Source organism: Labeo rohita, chromosome 13 (assembly GCF_022985175.1).
Source record: "Labeo rohita strain BAU-BD-2019 chromosome 13, IGBB_LRoh.1.0, whole genome shotgun sequence".
Classification (NCBI taxonomy): domain Eukaryota; kingdom Metazoa; phylum Chordata; class Actinopteri; order Cypriniformes; family Cyprinidae; genus Labeo; species Labeo rohita.
The window spans coordinates 32,262,814-32,283,948 of NC_066881.1; the positions used below are offsets into that span (position 1 = coordinate 32,262,814).

General features: G+C 35.7%; 1 protein-coding gene across 4 annotated transcripts in view; it reads right to left on the bottom strand.

The window, feature by feature from the left end:
* The window catches only part of LOC127175356 (arginyl-tRNA--protein transferase 1), a 99,242-nt gene that overhangs the window by 19,050 nt on the left and 59,057 nt on the right, over nucleotides 1-21,135 (bottom strand). The window lies entirely within an intron of this gene.

Sequence of the window (21,135 nt, forward strand, 5' to 3'; positions counted from 1 at the left end):
AACGTTACAATGGACTTCAGAGGAAAGGAATAAAATGCAACCAAAGTGCAGAATGTGACTGCTTTAAAGTGAAGCATGTGCTACAGATATTCGGATACGCTTAAGTTAAACGTCACACTCCACGACCCTTAAATGTGCAGCTCGCGATCATGCTCTGGAAAGGAATCTTGGCTGCTGGTACATGCGAGAGCCTGTAAAGAGATTTTGCAAAGATGCAACTTCCATTACTGGGGAAACCAGGAAGTAACCAGAACAAACAGATGATACGGTCAACAAGCCAAACTAAAAACAAGAGAAACAGTCCAAAAAGTGATGATTTTTTGTTCTTGATCATCAGCCAATTAAATAAAAGCAGCAAATAAATAAATATATAAATAAATAAAACTAAATAAATTACTAGTTCATTAATTTTAGAAATAAATATAAAAATAAAAGCAGCTAAACATATAGAAAAGGAATTAAAAATAAAGAAATATAAAAAAAATATAATTTTCAATATAAATAAGTAAATAAACAATAAAACTAAACTAATTATTTATTTATTAAGAAACCAGATTGCAGGACAAAAAAAATATATATAAACAAAAGCAGCTATACATGTAGAAAAGAAGAAAATTTAGTAATAAAATATAAAATAAAATATAAAAAAATAATATGTAGAAAAGAATTTTAAAAAACAAATAATAAAAGATAAATAATATAATTTTATAATATATAAATAAAACTAAAATTATTTCTTAATAAAGAAGGATAAAATATAAAACAAAAGCAGCTATACGTGTAGAAAATAAAGAAAAAAATTCAAATATTAAAATAAAAAAGATTTTTTATTACATATAAATGTACAATAACCTATACAATAACATATAATACAAATAACTACAAAAACATACAATTAATTAAAAGCTTTATCTCTGCAGCAGACTTAATTGCAGATATTATTGCTGGTAAAATTATTATAGTAAATACTATATAGCTATTGGTCATCGCAGGTGAACTGTTCTAAAATCTAAAATATGATAAATTCAGATGAAGGAATTATTAATTCCTAAACTTTTTTATAAATTAAATAACATGCAAAAAATAAAAGAAAGGAAAAGAAAAAAGAATAACACAATAAAACTAAATAAAGGTATTTATTAATAAACCAGATAGGAGGACAAAATAATATTATATTTATATAATATATTTTAATAAGTATATAAAATAATATATAATAAAAAAAATTAATAAATAAATAAAAATTAATTAAAAGCTGTATCTCCATAGCAGACATGATTGCAGATACTATTACTGGTAAAATTACAGTACTGTAAATACTAAAATTCTAGTTATTGGTAATTTAATTTAGCCATTTGTCATTGCTGGTGAATTCTAAGATCTAAAATATGATGAATTCAGATGAAGGAATGATTAATTTATTTGGCCTGTAATAAAATGTGCAAATAGAAACGGTTGTAAATGAACTATCGCCCAACTGCAAGGGAACACAGAAGCAAAGGGTAAGATAAAGAAGTGTGCAATAAGGGGGCCGATGTCAGTAACTGCCCTCTGGACACGCTTGCTGCCATCAATGAGGGACTCGCTGCCTGTTCCAACAGGTCTGAGCCACTGAGAAACAAACCTTTTCTGGGAATACGATAAGGGAAAATGATTCTTGTACACTAATAAAATAGCAGGAACACATAAAGATCACTTATTTTAAAGTTTGTTAGCATATGGAAGCTGGTATGCCTGAATGATTCCAGTTCCATAATTTAATTTAGGAAACAGTTTTATCGTTTTCTTTGAACTCTGTTGTAAATGTGTATTTTTAATGCAATTCTACATGAACATATCATGGTTTATTTTGACTAATTCATAAATGGAGTCAAATAGAATCACCTGATAAGAATAAATCAGGCTAAACTGCTCACACTATATGTTTGTTTTTGAGTGCAGCTAGTAAAGACAATAGAGACACGTAACACGCAACAGAAAGACGTGTCTTGGCTTTGTTTCACGATACATGCGATACCTCATCATAACTCAGACTGCAAGCTCGCATTTCTGGAAAAATATTTCTTTTACCGTAGAAACGCGGTGCAGGAAACACTGTAGTTAGCACATACTTACAGAAGCCTGTGATCTCGGGGGAGCCAGAACGGTTCACGCAGAAGACACTTGGATAAAGGTTGTCAATGAGTTAAGACGAGAGAGAGAGTCTGGCTGGTCATTATCTCTGCGTCTGTTCCACTTCCCTAACGGTTCTGTTGGCCACACGTCTCGAGGCTGAGCTCACCACCGCACCAAAGGCCTTCTCTCCTCATAGCCTGTCCCTAAATCGCTCTCTAAGATTCGCTGCTTGCACGCAAAGGTTTATACGTCCCTTCGATTTTCATCTTAAGGATGGGATTTTTCAGAAATGACTGTGTGTCACACTTCAAGTTCTAGTTCCTCAATGGTTGTGCAAAGTGTCTAGCAACTTTGATTGAGATGTCCTTACAATTACAATGAATGAGAACTGAAGCAATAAAACTTCAGTAATGCAAAAATAGTTCAAATGACTCATCAACATGCCAGTGAGAAATGGGGTGGATGTCAGAGCAGAACTCACATGGACTATGTTTATGATGCTTTTATGATGCTTATTTTCAAAGCTTAATTATACAAAATATACACTACTGTTTAAAAGTCTGGAGTTGGTAAGACTTTTGGAATTCTTTTTTAAAAAAAAAAAAAGTCTCCTATGCTCACCAAAAATCCAGCAAAAATGTGAAATATATTTACAATCTAACAAAACTGTTTTCTGTTTGAATATTTTAAAATGTAATTTATTTCTGCAATGCAGAATGCATTACTGCAGTCTTCAGTGTCACATGATCGTTCAGAAATCATTCTAACATGCTGATTTGCTGCTTAAGAAACATTTCATATTATAAAATTCTTTGAACATAAACCAATGTTCATTTGCAACAGGAATCTTTTGTAACATTATGTAAATGTTTAATGTCTTTACTGTAACTTTTAATTATTTTAAAGGTCCACTGAAGTGCTTTGCGTTAACACGCTGCGTTATTCTATTGGTGACGTAATTTCAACTGAAACAGGAAGAGAGGGCGGGACATATGGGCAGTCCCATCCCCTTTTTTTATTAAATGGCCAACGGTGTTTTGTTTATATTAGCTTGGGCCAAAGCTGTTGAGCTAGGTAAAGCCGCATTTGACAGCCACAATCTCATCCATATTGCAATAAAATACAGCATTCTGTGGAGAATTCAAATGGATCCGATGCGTTTTATGGTGTGCGTGGGTTCACGCATATGATCTGCGCCGTGCTATCGTTTTTCCAGACTGTGCACTCCGAGGGGTTCACCCCCAGTGAAAAATAAATATACTAAAATGTATTTGTAAAAAGGATAGTTCTGGTCCTTGATTCTGATTGGTTGAGCCGTATTTAAAGCTGCTGTAAATTACTCTACAAACATACACCTTTGTTTACTTTTGCAACCACAACTGTTTCTGAGGAACTACATTGTTTGGTGGAAGAATACCTTTTTTATTAATATCATTACACTTTATTTGCTCTGTTTTATATTGTGAAACCTTACTACCTATACGGAATAACCTGCCCCGTGAAACTGTTTAGCCCCGTTTACACTGAATTTATAACAGCTAAGGGGGTTTAAGGCAATCCATTTCACATTGTGCCTAACAACACCCTTTAGCTGTTATAAATTCACTGTAAACCACAGCTTCTTGGGGTTTATAGCTTTATTATAGAATGGATAGTTCCAGTCCTTGATTCTGATTGGTTGAGCCGCATTCGAAGCTGTTGTAAATTACACTACAAACAAACACTTTGTTTACATCTGTGTTGCTTGGCAACCACTTGTTGCAACCTGTTTCTGAGGTACTACATTGGTTGGTGGAAGAATAATGTTTTTAATAATATTATTACAATTTATTTGCTCTGTTTTATTTTGTGAAACCTTACTATGTATATGGAATAACTGTTTTATAAAAGCAAGAAGTCCTGTTAAGCCATGGTTTACAGTGAATTTATAACAGCTAAGTGGGTTTAACACCCCTTAGCAGTTATAAATTCACTGCAAACCATGGCTCGGCCTTTTGCTTTATTAAAATACTTTTATTTCATGCTAAGTATACTACAAATACATTTACATTATGTACTTACTAAAAATATCCTACAATTGTACTACAATTTTTTGAGGGGGTGATCTATTCCTTCAAACACATACTTTGGATTCAGTTTTTCGGTGAGGTGTATCATGAGCACCACATCTGTATTCCTGCATATACATTTACACAGATGGGAAATATTGAATCACGCAATGAGTGCTGATTCACATGTACAGCTGAGAGAAAATAAAACTGCTCATCCTCATGACAACACCTCTGATGCTTTTATTGCGTATTTTATTAAGGTATTCTGTCTGCATCTGTGGAACAGTGCAGATGTTCCATAAACCACGAACAGAAATGAACATCAAGAAAACCATTGGGTTTCCAGATCAATTCTTGCCATCTTCTGGTAACTTGATCTAGCTGACGCCCGTATCTAAAATGATAGCAGAGGGTATCATGGGATGCTAAAAACTTAAAAACAACAAAAAAAGGCAAACGAGCAAAAACTAACCATGTGGAGCATTTTTTTTCCTTCACATCCATAAATCCGTCAGTTCCGCTAGCTCAGCACACTGATATCAGAGGAGGATGTGATAGCACAGGCTGAAGGCCAGGTAAGGGGGTGAAAAAGCAGCAAGAAACGACATGCTCTGCCCTACTCTTTCCAGCTGATCTAAAGCCACTTTTGTCTTCTGCTGAGGCAGGATGTGGTTAAGAGTCTGAGGGTACGAACTCTGATCCAACATCAGTTCATAAGCGCAGAGGGGGGAAAAGAGTGAAGTGAGCTATGACGGCTGAAAAGACAAATTGAAACCAGTTTAATCTGCGTGTTTCTGTCTGCATTTCTCACTCCCCCGCATTTGTTTAAAAGAATGGCACGACGAACGCAGCACTATCCGTCTTCAAATCCTCCTGCCTACCTGCTTTCACACGACAATGAAGGTAATGTTGACAGACGGCCCGCACTTGCTAAGGCTCATTGACATCACCATAGTGAGGGACACAGAGGATAAAGAAAAGAAAATAAGAAGTGTTTGAGAAGCACCTTTCGTCATAACACATGAATAGCTGTTTAAAGAAAACACACAATAATAAATCAGAGATAAGATCAGAAAGCTCCAAAAACATACACATGGATGTGGCAATGACAGATACAACATCATGGACGACTGGATTCAATAAAAGCCAATAAATCTGAAGAAGAAACATGGACATGAAGGTATGTTTTGGCTTAATTTAGCAACGCACAATTTATATAAATGACTCCAAAATTATTTTTAAATCTTTAATGATCCAATTAAGTTTAAACTAGAATCAGATGACTCTGTTTTCCCACAAGTTATTTATTATTTTTACTGTATATTATGTTTTGATGGAACTACCTGTAAATACTCATACCATAAAAATAATTATCACTGTATTATTGCCCAAAACAACTACACTTTTTCAGTGAAGGTCTAACTGCTCAAGAGACACTTTTATATATTCCAATTTAGTTTAGGGACCAATTCTCACTATTAACTAGTTGTTTATTAGCATGCAGATTATTAGCTGTATATTAATACTAATTAAAGCACATATTTTCCCTTAATCCAAAACCATACCTAAACTTAACAACAACCTTACTAACTAGGGACACACGAATTTTGCCGATATCCGATATGCCGATATTTTTCAACTCATTTTGGCCGATGCCGATACCAGGGTTGCCAGGTTTTCACAACAAAACCCGTCCAATTGCTACTCAAACCTAGCCCAATTGCATTTCAAGGGGGGTCCCCTGGTAAAAAAAAAAAAAAAAAAAAAAAAAATCCCATTCGTATCCCAACTGCAAAAAAACGTATCCCAATAAACGTTTTTTTGGGCAAGGCTCCCTTGGTAAAATTCTGATTCCAGGGGCTAAATATCACATTATTAGGGTCGCTTCAACCCGCGGACATGAAAAACAACCCATGGCAACAGTGTTTAAGTAGCCCAATTCCATGGGAAAAACACGGACTAGGCAACACCGGGCGATGCCGATATATTGTTTGGAAAGAACACCAAGTCTTTCCTGTGCGGAAATTATAAGCAAATTATTTTTCATTTTGGTTAGTTGTTAAAAATAACTTACTTGTTAGAATTAAATAAACAATAATGAACTTCTTTAATAATGAAGGTACATTGAAGCTTTGAAAATAACTGTAAATAAACTATATATATATATATATATATATATATCATAGGAGACATCTCAATCGCTGCATTTTCTTGTCTTTTTTTTTTTTTTTTTTTTTTTTTTTTTTTACCAGAAATATGCAGTGGTAACCTTAACATTTTATTTTAAGATACAACTTTTGTAGATGGTCTAAAGGAAAAGAAAATATCTAAAATCAAAAATATAACATACTACACATTAATGAATAAATCAGTATATAAATTATTGAATTTACAAGTGTCACTTTTGTGATTTTTTTTTTAATTCATGTAAGCTATTAGCTTCTGACCTTTAAATCAAAACTAGGGCTGCACAATAAATCGCATGTGATTATCATGCGCATCTTGTCAGTAAAGCTGGTTCTGTGATTCGTAGTAAATCTCCATCATGTGCAAGTGTACTGTATCACACACTAAATGCGTCTTTATGTACATGCATTCTCAGTATAAATGCAGCGATCACTGTGCAGCAATTTTTCATATCGGGCCAGTCGATATTTACATTTAAAGCCATTAATTGCTGATTCCGAAATTGGTCAGATAATATCACGCATCCCTATCACTAACTGAGAATAAGCAGAAAGTTTATTGAAGTAAAAGTTGTAGTTAATAATGAAAACTGGTCTCCAGACTAAAATGTGATTGCAAATTTTGATTTTTAATTTGAAATAATTATGTAAAAAGGATGCAGAATCTAAAGTGCATACAAACGTATAATGTTCAACTAGTAAAGAAGCATCTGCCAAAGACAAATCTTGAATGCAGGTTTCATAAAACATATTTTGAAAGTCTAGTTTGTATTCAACAGCATTCATAGTAAAGCTCCAAACAAACACAAATAATTTCTTTAAAAACAAAAAGTAAGAATTCTAAATATGGTCACCAAACTTTTATTATTCAATTATTGATGTAGTCCATATTTTTTATCCTCAGGTTGATCTACTGTACAGGTGGAATGCTCAAAAGATATTATTTAAACTGAAAACAGTAATTGTAATATAATATCAGCCTTGCGTTTTATATGAGAGGGCGGTAAAATCCTGAGGAAAAAAAATACCTTTGCTTCATTTTCACTTGCTCTAAAAACTGCACCCCTCAGGCTGGGCCGCACCGCGGGGTCCATACCTGAGATTTATTAGAAAAGCAATTAATCAGGGGCATAAATCCTAGACTTCACTGCTGGCTAGGAATCTCTGTGAAAGACAACACCTCAACTCTCGCTGTGGGGAGTGAAGACGTCTACACAAGATGATCTGGGAGAACAATCTTTACCTTAATGTCAACCATGACCTACAGAAAATGATGCAAAAATGGTTCACACATCATAAAAGTCTGTCTACTCTGCTTTTATACATCTGTAATCTAAGAACTTTCTATACCAAAAATGTTATTAATTCTCAGAATTCTGGTCAAACCAAAAATGTAAGGATTCAATGAGGTCATGAAGTTTCAATCTCATTTTAGAACTGTAGAACAATTAGCCGTTCTTTTCTAAATCTGTGGAATTTGTCACTTACAAGATGCAGCTGAACCTTTAAATCTAGATCAGAACCGCAAACTGGGTCCTAAAGGCCACTGCTGGCCACAAATGGAACCCAAACCCTCCCACTGCGAGCCGAAGGGGTCTAAATAGCGGTGGGATGTCGGCTTTTCACCATTCACTGTGATTTCATGCACATCTGGGGCCTATTTCCTCTGTAGAGGTCCATTTCATTTTTTTTTTTTTTTTTTTTTTTTAGAAGTACTCATGGGCACCTACTGGCTGAGAAGACTCAATAAGAGAAACTAGATATTTAGACTTGCTCAAGAAAATGTGAGTGGTGTTAGACCGTGCAGAAGTCAAAGTCACACATGCTAGGGTGTCTGAACAATCCTGTAACCGTAGGTATGAGCACACATAGTAACAGTAGCACACATAGTAAAACATATAATTGTGTGCACTGCAGTCACTGAATTCCAACTGCAACCTGTCTAAACATTTACCATGCTGTCCACATTGCCTCCTGATCCATACAGTCTCGAACAATGCTCGGCCTATCCCTTCTGACATAATGGCAAACACACACAGGAACAAGGACAGGTCTGTGCACTGACAGACACAAGTGCACACTTGATTTCACCCACTGCAATCTTATCTTGGCTTTGAGACACACACAAAAAGCAAACACTGTTGCCATGTTGTGCCTATTGTTTAAATAGTAGGTTACACACACAGTTGACGAGTACACATGAAATACAGACACAAAGTGCTAAAGAGGTGGAATTCAGATCAGGTGTCGAACGCTGTGGCCAGAAACATGCTCTAAACGCAGACCTGTGGTTTTGCATTACAGCCAAAGGGGGCGATAGAGTTGCTTTCAAATGTCTGTGCAATTAAAGGATTAGTTCACTCCAAAATTTTAATTTCCTGATAATTTACTCACCCCAGTGTCATCCAAGATGTTCATGTCTTTCTTTCTTCAGTCGAAAAGAAATTAAGGTTTTTGAGAAAAACATTACACGATTTTTCTACATATAGTAGACTTTAATGATGGCAATTTCAATGCAGCTTCAAAGGGCTCTAAATGATCCAAGGATCTTATCTAGTGAAACGATCTGACATTTAAAATAAATAAATAAATATATTTTTTTATACTTTTTAACCACAAATACTTTTGCACTAGCTCTGCAATACGCATCCATGACTTCAAGCATTATGTAATAACGTTGGAAAGGTCATAAGCACACAAATGGACCATTATAAATCACCTTTCCAACATGACTACGTAACGCACATCACAGAGCTAGTTCAAAATGAGCATTTGTGGTTAAAAAGTATCTAAATTATTTATTTATTTATTTTAGAAAATGACCGATCGTTTCGCTAGATAAGACCCTTCTTGCTTGGCTGGGATCGTGTAGAGCCCTTTGAAGCTGCAATGAAACTGCAATTTGGACCTGCAATTTGGGGGTGAGTAAATTATCAGGAAATTTTAATTCTGGAGTGAATTAATTCTTTAAAGGGGTCATCAGATGCAGTTCACTTTTACGTTGCTTTAACATTAATGTGTGTTGGCAGTGTATGTACAAATCTACCCTATAATGATAAAAATCCATGCCGTGGTTTTTAATTAATCTGTAAAAATAATATCCCCTTTTTCAAATTGAGCCACTCTCAGATTCTCAAAGTTCCAATGTGAAGCAAAACATTCACAAACCTGCTCCGAATTTTCAATATAAATCAAATGATATGTGATATGTGCTCCAAAGTCCCGAGCTGAATCGCATGATTCACACAACGCAAAGTTCCGATCCGAAGTCCTGATCTAAATCAAATGATTCATGATTCACGATAAGAACTCCCGATCTGAATCAAATGATTCATGTTACGCGTCCCAGTTGGAAGGCTTCGAAACAGTGAATCACTTTGCGACACAATGGTTTAACTGATTTTTTCAAAAATCCAGTTTCATCCATCACTACCTGCTTTTTAAAATCATTACAAGCAATGTCAAAATTCAAAAATTACTGTCTCTTTTAAATTGTTTTTTTGCTAGTGAACTGCTTAAAATGACTAAAGTCAAAAGTTTGAATAAACCAAAGCAGTTCCAGCGTAAATGACTCACTCAGTTGATTCATTTCATCTGTTCCTCTTTTCGCATCTTCAGCTATGTTTACACAACATTGTCAGTACTACTACTGGCTTAGCTCCCTAGTTTTATGTTTCATTCATTTTTTACTTTTGAAAACTGAAATAAGCAAAAACAGTATTTTGTTTTTTGAATTGCGTAAATTTTGCGTGAAAAGATATTAAAGATATATAAAAATTTCAACACTTATTTCATAGATACATTGTTCTTCAATAATCCAATCATTTTTATATACCTCTTTGATAATACTGCTATTTTTAAGGGTTTTTCAGGCTTTAAATTTCAAATTCAAGTACTTCATGAACCCTGGAGAAAGCAATGCACACTTGCATGTTTTAGATACTACAGAACATAATGCAAAAAATGTAGCAAGCTAGAAGTGTTTGTGTATGAAATGTTTCAGTCATAAAGCACTAATATTTACCGCTAGAGAGTATAGTGCTGCAAAAATAAGTCTTAAAACCAAGAAACAAGTTTGCATGTTTGTGCCAGTTCCATTGTCTTGAAGTCAATGGGTTATTTGAATGTGTTTTTGGTTAAACGTCTGAAACAAATTCTGTGGTAAACACAAGCTCAAAATATTTCCACATTTTGTTCTACAACATAAAATACATTAGTAACTCATGACTTTTCAGCTTTTATGTGTCTTGAAAAAGGCGGACAAGTGGCTAAATGGGACTACAGAGGTTGTTGGAGACATTAAACATCACAACAAACAAGAAAACTCCTCAAAATACACTTAAAAAAAATAAAGGCCCCAAAGGGATGTTTTTGTAGTTATGCCACAGAAAAACAAATTTTGGTTCCCCAAGGAACCTTTCAATGAACAGTTCTTAAAAGAACCATTTTGAAGAACATTTTAGAACTTTTTTCCACTATAAAGAACCTTTTCTACATTTAAAAGGTTCCATGGATGTTCAAGGTTCTTCATGGAATCATCAATGCCAATAAAGAAACTTTATTCTTAAGAGTGAAATGATTCCACATCCATGGAACATTTCCATTGGACCAAAAGGTTATTTGTAGTTGACAAAGTTTCTTCAGATTATTAAAAAGTTCTTAAATCTAACCAAAAATGATTCTTTTAAGAATCATTCACTGAAAGATTCCATTTTGGTGCCTTTTTCACAGACTCATGCTCCTGCAAGCTATTCTAACTCAAACTTTACAACTTGTAGATTTTAAATAAATATCAAAGAGCTATTGAAAGCTTAGTGATGGTGACATTGAAGTCATATGTGAACCTGGACCCCAAAACCAGTCGTAAGTTGCACGGGTATATTTGTAGCATTAGACAACCACTGTATGGGTCAAAATTATAAGTTTTCTTTTATGACAAATATCATTAGGATATTAAGTAAAGGTCATGTTCCATAAAGATATTTTGTAAGTTTACTACCGTAAATATATCAAACCTTAGTTTTTTAGTAGTAATATGCACTGTTAAGAACTTCATTTGGACAACTTTAAAGGCGATTTTCTTCTCAATGTTTAGATTTTTTTTTTTTGTTTTGCACCCTCAGATTCCACATTTTCAAATAGCTGTATCTCGGCCAAATATTGTCCTATCCTAACAAACCATACATCAAATGGAAAGCTTATTCAGATTTCAGATGATGTATAAATCTCAATTTAAAAAAAAATTGACTCTTATGATTGGTTTTGTGGTCCAGGGTCACATATGACCGTGTCTTCAACATTTGTGGAGATTATCTTGATTAACAGAACTTGCAGGTATCATAAACTTTAGTTGGTCAGAGAACGTATTTTCTGCAATAATCCTGTTGGGTTTTTTTTTAAGGATCCAGAGTCATGTGAACTTTCAAGCTGGACTACAAAAATCCATCATCCCTGGAGCACTCTAATGATTTAGCTTGTAAGACCTAGCTAGCACTAAAAAAAATAAAAAAGCGTAGGCTGACCTGGACTAAGACCTGACGCTGCCCTTCAGGTCAGTTAAACAGCCAGTTCATGTCTCCACAAAGAAAACCCTTTTATTTTCCCTCAAACTGACCCTCTAGTCACTATCTCTGCCTCATCTCCACTTTCTCTGGCGTTCACAAACACGGCACAGATGGCAAGACCGCCCTGTTAGGGCTGACATCAGGGCAGACGTCGCTGAATGACACGTGTAAACACACTCTCACACAAACAGCGGTCGGACGGGCCTTTGTAAATGAGCAGAGGAGAGGTGCTCTGTGACAGACGTGTGTAAATAAAGAATCCCTCCCTCTCCTTACATACCAAACTACGGCATGCATACAGAGTACCACACGGCAGTCCTCAGGAGAGCATCAAACCGCATTCAAAATTCAGATATTTACACAAACCTGCAGTTTAAACACACAAAGTTGGGCGAGTCGTTTCGCCTCACTCGACACATTACCACGGGACAGAATTCAAATAAACACGGCGTCCCGACTGCTAACTAATGCCTCCTCAGACATACGCACACAAATACGCGCTCACTTGTAGTGCCTGGCCGGGGCTGTGTATCAGGGGTTCGTGGATGACAGCTTAATGATGGGAAAATATTTTTACAGGATCACGTTTCAGCAGGGCAGCGTTTTACAGGCGCAGCCTCCCGAGCCTCGTTTTATCTCTCTATCTCTCCTGGCGTTTATTGGCGGGTGGCTTAAGCGCTGCGGTCTTACGGCCTTAACACTCACCTTCCTTAAGTGCTTTTCACTCCAGACATCTCTGATCCAGCTTACTAGACGAACAGCCAAAAAATAAAGCTTGTATGGAAATTTGCACCACATTTGTGCCACGTTTTTAACTACAAACACAAACGCAAGAAAGTTTATGATCTGACAGGAATTTGGCAGTAAAACATGCTGAATATTGTTTATATGAAAAAAGGTTTTAAACCTAACAAGCTATTATAAAACAAAACAAAAAAAAAGATTTTTTTTTTTTTTTAAATGTCATGGGTTTGTTCCAAATGTTTGTTTGTTTTTTAAATTTATGAGTGCATTAATTTGATCAAAAACACAATAAAAAAGTAATTTTGTAAAATATTATTAGAATATAAAATAACTGTTTTCTACTTCAGTGTATTTTGAATGCAATTTATTCCTGAGATCAAAGCTGGATTTTCAGCATCATTACTTTAGTCTTGCTGCTTGAGAAAATGTATTTTTAATAATAAAAATACAACTTTTAATAATAAGAATTAAAAGCTGCTGCTTCAATGCTTTTTTTTTTAATGCAAAAGTTCAAAAGAACAGCATTTAATCACGTTTGATCAATTTAATAGATCCTAAATAAAGCTTGTAAATTCTAAAAAATAAATAAATAAATAAATAAATAAATAAAAACACTTTTTCTGGAGAAAATGTCATAGGCTTGTTTCAGTAAAGTTTTTTAAAATTTCTTTAAATGCATTTATTTGATCAAAAACACAATAAACACTAATTTTGCAAAACATTTTTGGAATTTAAAATAACTGTTTTCTACTTCAGTATATTTTAAAATGTAATTTTTTCCCGAGATCAAATCTGGATTTTCAGCATCATTACTTCAGTCTTCAGTGTCACGTGATCCTTTAGAAATCATAATATGCTGATTTTCTGCTCAAAAAAAAATATTTTTAATAATAAAAATAAAATGTTTAATAAGAACACTGATTGAAAACAGCCATGCTGCTGCATACTTTTCTTAATTTTTTAAAATTGCAATCTTCAAAAGAACAGCGTTTACAGAAACAGAATTTGTGTGTAACACAAATGTCACATTTGGTCAATTTAACGAACGCTGAATAAAAGTTAATAATTCTTAAAATAAAAAACTTGCAAACACATCAGAAAGAGATAATAAAAGTAATGTTTTATACAAAACATGTTAAGTGCAAAAAAAAAAAAAAAAAAGCTCCCATGTTTCATAAAAAACAAAATAACAGGTCACAAGTTTTGTTCGCTCCATTTCACGCACTATATATCAAAGCGTGCTATACGTTATAGGGTCTGGAGGTCCTGTCACCCCAGACAAAGTGGCTGAATCCAAGGCTCTGAAAATAAACCAAAGGGCGAGTTAATGACAAGGCAAACACACTGCTCTTGCAGCTGGGCCGCTCTGGCTATTTTCACCCTGACATCAGATCTAAACTCTCATTTTCCAGCCCTGTGACCTTCACACCTCCCTCACCAAACCCCCTTCCCCCTCCATCTATCGTTTCTCTCTTTCACTGCCGAGACTAAATCGTCTGACCCGACCTCTCAACTCTGACCCCGGGGGGTCCGCCGTCATGTCAGCGCTGCTGATGGGGGGGAGCAGAGGTAAGTGCGCTGAACCAGGGCCTCAATGTAAACACATAAAACACGTCGCCTCTATTACCACACTGTGTCAACATGCTAAACGAATATCATGAGTGTGGGTTATTTATTATTTAGGGATGCACAATATATCAGCAATTATCTGATAAAACACAATCACTGAGCACTTTAACTTTCCTAGTGGCATCCAAATAAGTTCATTTAACCAAATGTGCATTTTAATGTCTTTCCGGTGCAGTAATGCATTGTGTGAACTCTTAACCGTCTCATCGACCCACAAACCACACAAAGACCAGCTACTGATGAATTCGTGTCACACACTCCCACTAAAGCATATACAAAGCTTATTGTGCACTGCAACGCAAAGCACACTGGTTTTATATTACTGTAAAATGATATTAAGGTTGGCTGGGGTCTATAAGAAAAAACACAGCTAAAAGTGAGCTAAGACCAAAAAGAGAAACATATTAAACACTTTTAAATATTTTAGTAACTAAAATAATATTATTCATGTCATTCAACCTTAGTGCAATATAGCCTTAAGGGAAATCAAACATGCTATATGTTCACAATGAACTTCTTTAGACTCTCTGAGGTGCATGACAAAACTAGTTGACCATCTCAGTCCATCCCTTGTCTGACAGGCCATTATATTATATAATATTATTACAGTCTTCTATTTAAATATATTTTTAGATGTAAATTATTCCTGTGATGCAAAGCTGAATTTTCAGCATCATTACTCCAGTCTTCAGTGTCACAACATCCTTCAGAAATCATTCTAAAATATGATTTGCTGCTCAAGAAATATTTCTTACTATAAAAAAAAATATTAAAAACAGTTGTGCTGCTTCATATTTTTGTGAAAAACATGACTTGGGTTATTTCAGGATTTTTGATAAATTGAAAGAATGGCATTTATATGAAACAGAAATCTTTTGTAACATTATAAATGTCAATTTAATGCATCTTTGCTGAACAAAAGTGTCAATTTCTTTCAAAGAGAGTTACTGAACTCAGACTTTTAACAGTAGTGCAAACTAGATTAAACATTTTTAACACAATGTTTACTTGAAATTCACTAGAAACATTTGAAAACAAATCAACTAGAGAATAAAATAGTGCACAGCCACAAAAATCAACACAGACAGAAAGAGTTTGCTAGATGAGTGAGTGTGTTTTTTCACTAATTGGAACAAGACCCTCGTGCTGGCTTCGACCGATGTCAAAACTTACACCGTACAGAAGGGAGACAGAAAAGAGAAGAAACAAACCCCAATTCAAACAAACTTTTCCCTCATACGCCTCACTGTTGGTGGTCTCAATTTAACCAAATCAAAAAGCAACTTCTGTCAGGTTGGCAGCCAATAGAGGACTCAGGGAAGGGTGAAAACCAAGCGAAGAGGGAAGGAGCTGGAGTGAGAGGTTAAAAAAAAAAAAAAAAAAACACTCAAGGTGACGTGGTAAGCAGGGCACGATTTTGCTTATATATGAGTAAAAAGGCGATCAGAGCTCATGTACAGGCATTTTAGAGACACATTCGGCCAAAATTAGTGTTGTCTAACAGGAATGCTTCACCTAAAAATGAAAACAGAGATTATTTGCTCTTCCAAACCTCCTTTTCAGATCAGTTCAAGAACCTCAGAGCAATAACAACATATTTGGGGTGAACAATCCAACTGTGCAATAAAAGGAGCTAAAACATTGGTGGTTTAGCATGGCGTACCTACAGTAGATCATGTATTTTGACATTTCGGTCCTATGCAAACAAGATCTCACTTGCACAAACCTGTGGGAAAGATTTAGGATGGGCAGCGAGACCCCAACGCTGGAATCTTCCAGTCTTTTTCCCTGTCCTGACATGCACCACAATCACAAATCCAATCTCAACAGCACGTAACGAAAGTGCAGACCGCATTTAAACGGCTAACTGACAGTTCCACAGGCCGTAGCTTATTAATGAAAGAAAAACAAGTGAAAGAGATTACGCTGCAGAACCGAGCACGCTTCAAAGGCGCTTTGATGAGGGGAAAAAAAAGGAGAAAGGGCAGAACATGCCAAACTAAATGTGTGGTAATTGTTTATCTTTCTCTCAGACCACTTTCTTTCATTTCAAGCCCTCATTTCCTATCGTTTCATTTAGCGCATCATGCTGGCGTGATGCTGTGGTTTATGGGACGGGTGCGGAGACGGTAGAGAAAGGAGCAAGGGTTTGAAGTGAGTTTCCGTGATGAAAGTTGAATGAGATGGGTTGGGTTCCGCAAGCATACAGAAAAAAGACATCTGCTGAAGAAAACGTGGATTGTACTAGGATTGTGTCTCAATGCCTAGCATTTTTGAGCATTATAGAAGCATTTAAACTTAAAAATGCTCTTTTTTTCTTTTGAGATATTTCTGTCAACTTCAACTGTACTCTAGTTTGGTTGTGAGTTTAATCAATTCAAAGGTTTGACCAAAATAAACACGAACTAAAGTGTGACCATGTGTGCGAGCACAAGCAAACACGTACAACACCAGAGGCGACAAGAGCGAGAGAGCAGAAGCGAGCACTTGTTCCCACCTGCCTTTGCATTCCTGAGGATTTATACAAGAGAAGAGAGAGAGAGCGAGATACAGAAACACGTACAGCAAACAGGATGAGGACTCTATTATAGAGATGTAGCGATTAGATGAGAAGGGTCCTTTGTGCTGCTATGCACTGGCTCCAAACGCCACATGTACAATCACCAGGGTTCCCATTTCTTTTGATCACTGAATTTCCATGACTTCTGGATAGATTAAAAGAAAGATGGACATCATAATGGTTGCACTCACAAGGACCACATTTTTTGCCAATGAAACATATTAGAACTGAGGATAACTAGAAAACTCAAACAACAGCTCTCTGAGAGTTTTGCATTACAATATACATGGCAATGTTAATGTATTTGGTCTTGGCAGAACAGATCTGCTACAGAGACTTGCTATTGTCAATACATTCACAGACATGCTGCTGTGAGCATGTAGGAAACAATGAGCTTGCTGCTCAACATTTCAATATATGACATGAAATAACCCCCATACATAACATACATGAAATTAAGTGTAGTACATCAACACAGGTGGAGTTGGGGGAGGTGGAGGGTTTCTTAAGGGCGCTGCAACTGCTAAAGCAAGCACTAGCCAAGTATCTGAACGCTGAGCAGCAAGCTAATTGGCTGCTGATGTGAAAAGAAACCAATCAGCTATGCCATGTGAGTAATGGCTAGGGCTGTCACTAACGACTATTTTTGTAATCGAGTAATTTGTCGATTAATTTGACGATTAATTGAGTAATTAGACAATTATATATATTTTTTGTAACAATAAAAATAGACCTAAAATACTTAGGGCTGGCAAACGATTAATAAAAATTTAAGTTTGCCTAATATATGTGTGTACTGTGTGTAATTATTATGCATATATAAATATATATGCATATATAAATACAAGCACATTCATGTATACATTTAGGAAATATTTACACGTATATGTATTTATTATAATTTTTATAGAATTTTTATTATATAAAAATATTTTGCACATAACATATTTCTCTTAAAAATATACATTAATTTGTGTGTATTTATATATACACATCATAATTACACACAGGTTACACATTTATATTAGGCAAATTCAAACTTTTATTTTGTATGCAATTAATCACAATTAATCGTTTGCCAGCCCTACTTAAAATACATATATAATATCAATGAGGCAATAATAATTAGTTCAAATAAAGTATCAAAAGCTAGTAATCATATGGTTTTACGGAACAACACCGTTAAAATACAAAATGTATTATAAACAACAGAGCTAAAGTACATTACGCATAACAACAAAGGCATGCAGAGTGCGTCAATGGCCCTTGTTTAATATTGACTCAACAACATTTAATTCAAATGTCCACTTAATCTTTAATATTTGGCCATTTCTTTATGATAGAAAAGCTACAGTCACTGTAACTTCTTGAATATGTGGACATCAAAACGTGTAAACTCAGAGTAAGGGTTTAAACTTATTTTGAAATCGTGATGAACAGTTAGCATATTGACACATCGACTTTTTAAAATCGAATACTCAAATGGAATCATAGAATCGTTGCAGCCCTTGTAATGACATTTACATTAATTTTCAAGACTGAGAAACTGTGACTTTTTCTGTTCTTCATGATAGTGAAAACTAAGGCTGTCCTTGACTAAAGATTTTTCTGGTCGACTAGTAGTTGTTTATTTTAAGCAGTAGTCGACTATTAGTCACACATACGTTTATTAATAAACCATATAAATCATAATAATCAGCCTGCACACAAAAAAACACCTGCAACAGCACGCGGGCAGATATAATAATAGTAATGCGTAATAATAGTAATAATAAGTAGTAATGCGCCTGTACATTTTTCATACGGATTACATAATCTGAGAATATTTGTTTTCTATTAATATTGGTTAATTTGAAAGTAGATATTTTACTCTCTATAGATATATTTTTCATGTCTGTAAGGTAAGTATACATGGAGTTTTGAGGTTTCCCGCTCAAGTTCACAGAGACTGAGACGACAGAAAGTGCATACCGTTTGCTTTCATTATTTTACAAAAGCGCAATGTTTCGTTCTTGTTCTGAGCGCACACAAATAAACGTAGAGTCTTTATAGATGCGAAAGATGAATTACTTTTATCTGTATGACCTAAAATGACAGAGTATTTTAAGAGCAAGTGACCGCACTGGCGCCTCTATCTGTCATGCAGTAGGTGTGCTACTGTTCCTAGGTTAACGTTAGATTGAGCAGCCATGTAAAGTTGCAACTACATACATCTTTCCATATCTGAGGTCAATGAATGATAGGTGAGCGTTTGGATGTCCTGCCCGATGTACTATATTATCACACAGACCTGCCGTTAACAATCTGTCTGTCACAGACTGTGTGACTTCGTCACGTCCCGTGGAGTTTTTTTTCTGCGACTAAGCAACTAATAATAAGCAAGCCAACTAATAAGCAAGCCTCTTCTCGTCGACTAATGGTTAGTTGACTATTAGGGGCAGCCCTAAGTGGGAACCCATTTTCTTAAAAGCAGTGCTTGTATCTTCTTCACTTATGATGTCTTCAATGGAAAAAAACTAAAATCTGTTGTCGAAGTCTTGTTATGTGGTTTAGCATGTTAAAAACTCAAATACACACTACTGTTTAAAAGTTTAGGATCAATAAGATTTGTAATGTTTTTGAAAGATGCTCATCAAGGCTGCATTCATTGGATTAAAAATACAGTAAAACTGTGAAATATTATTACAATGCAAGATAACTGTTTTTTATTTGAATATATTTTAAAAAGTAATTTATTTCTGTGATGCAAAGCTGAATTTTCAGCATCATTATTTTAGTCCTCAGTCACATGACCCTCCAGAAATCATTCTAATACGTTGATTTGCTGCTCAAGAAACTTTTCTTACTATTATCAATGTTGAAAATATTTGTGCTGCTTAATATTTGTAAACCATGACACCTTTTTGAGTATTCTCTGATGAATAGAAAGTCTGAAAGCCTGTCAATGCCCCAAACCTGTCAACATATATCAGCATTTTCTCTTTCTCTGGACAAAACAATGTTTCTTTTTCAGCTCTACAACTCCGTCTGTACCATTTGTGCTCGTTGTTTAGTGGAAACCCCTAAACTAAATCACCAAACTTTGTTTGAGATCAAAGAATTAAACCTTAAGATAAAAAAATAACTGGATGGTTCACCTAAATTTATCACTATTCTAAAAATAAAACTCATCTTAAATGTCACTGAGACTCCCTTCAACTCACTTGGGAACATTCTTGGTCTTAAAATACAAAGAAAACAACAATAAATAACATGTTGTGCAACATCACGAGGCCCCACGCAAACCAGGGGAAGGAGAAAAGGGAGGCACTAGATAAATAAAGTCAGTAAATATTACAATCAAAAATGTTTCTAAGAATCACAGCTAAATATAACAATGGAAAACATGAACAGATGTTGTCTATTTTGGATTAGCATGCAACAAACTTAGCATGCAATGCATGCATTATGCTAATGCATGAGAATGAACTCATGTTCTGTCAGTTCTTGGCCCAATTCGATTTAATACATTTGTCCCAGATGAGAGGTTACAGTAGGAGAGCTTGAGCGCAGTTCCTCTTGACTACACTAGAGGGACTGTTAAAAACATACCTGCTAAACAGGGGTCCTTTCATAGAGTCAGGGGTCTTCCAGTTGCAAAATCAAATTCAATGAAACACTCATGCGTACATATTAGTAATTCTTAAGCATGCTTAACGGTGGCACATTTGCATCAAGGTTGGCCTGAGCACACTGCAAGCATTATTCATTTAACCCACTGAAATACCTCAGGTTTCCGACATTGACTTAGCGGCAAGCGGCTCTTAAGACTAATGAAAAGCCTCTCCAGATGACCGGCAGCCCGCACACAAACATACAAAGACGAGCCCAATGCAGTTCTCAGACGCTTGTTTCCTTTGGCCTGGATGTGGAATTCACAGGAAGCTTTAGGAAACACCTGGTGGATGGAGCGGGAGGCAGGTGTAGGGAGGGTGGAGGGGGTACACATCTCTCGCCAGAACCCTACAGACCTGCTCATTCCACCCCATTAGACACATTCAGAAGCTTGAAAGCTCGGGCACAGTCGAGGGCCAAACAGCCATCAGCGGCTCAGGCACAGAATGGAGCCGGCAGGGCCAGGAAGTCACGTCTCGAACTGGACGGCGGTCTGGCTCGACTAGCAGTAAGAGGAATGGAGCTGGCTGGCACTGGGCACAGCCTCCCCGAAAGGACTCCAACCACTGCCTTTGTGACCAATGAAGTTTAAACGGAGGCCAGTTAAAGTTCTTGGCTTTGTGTCTGGTTGT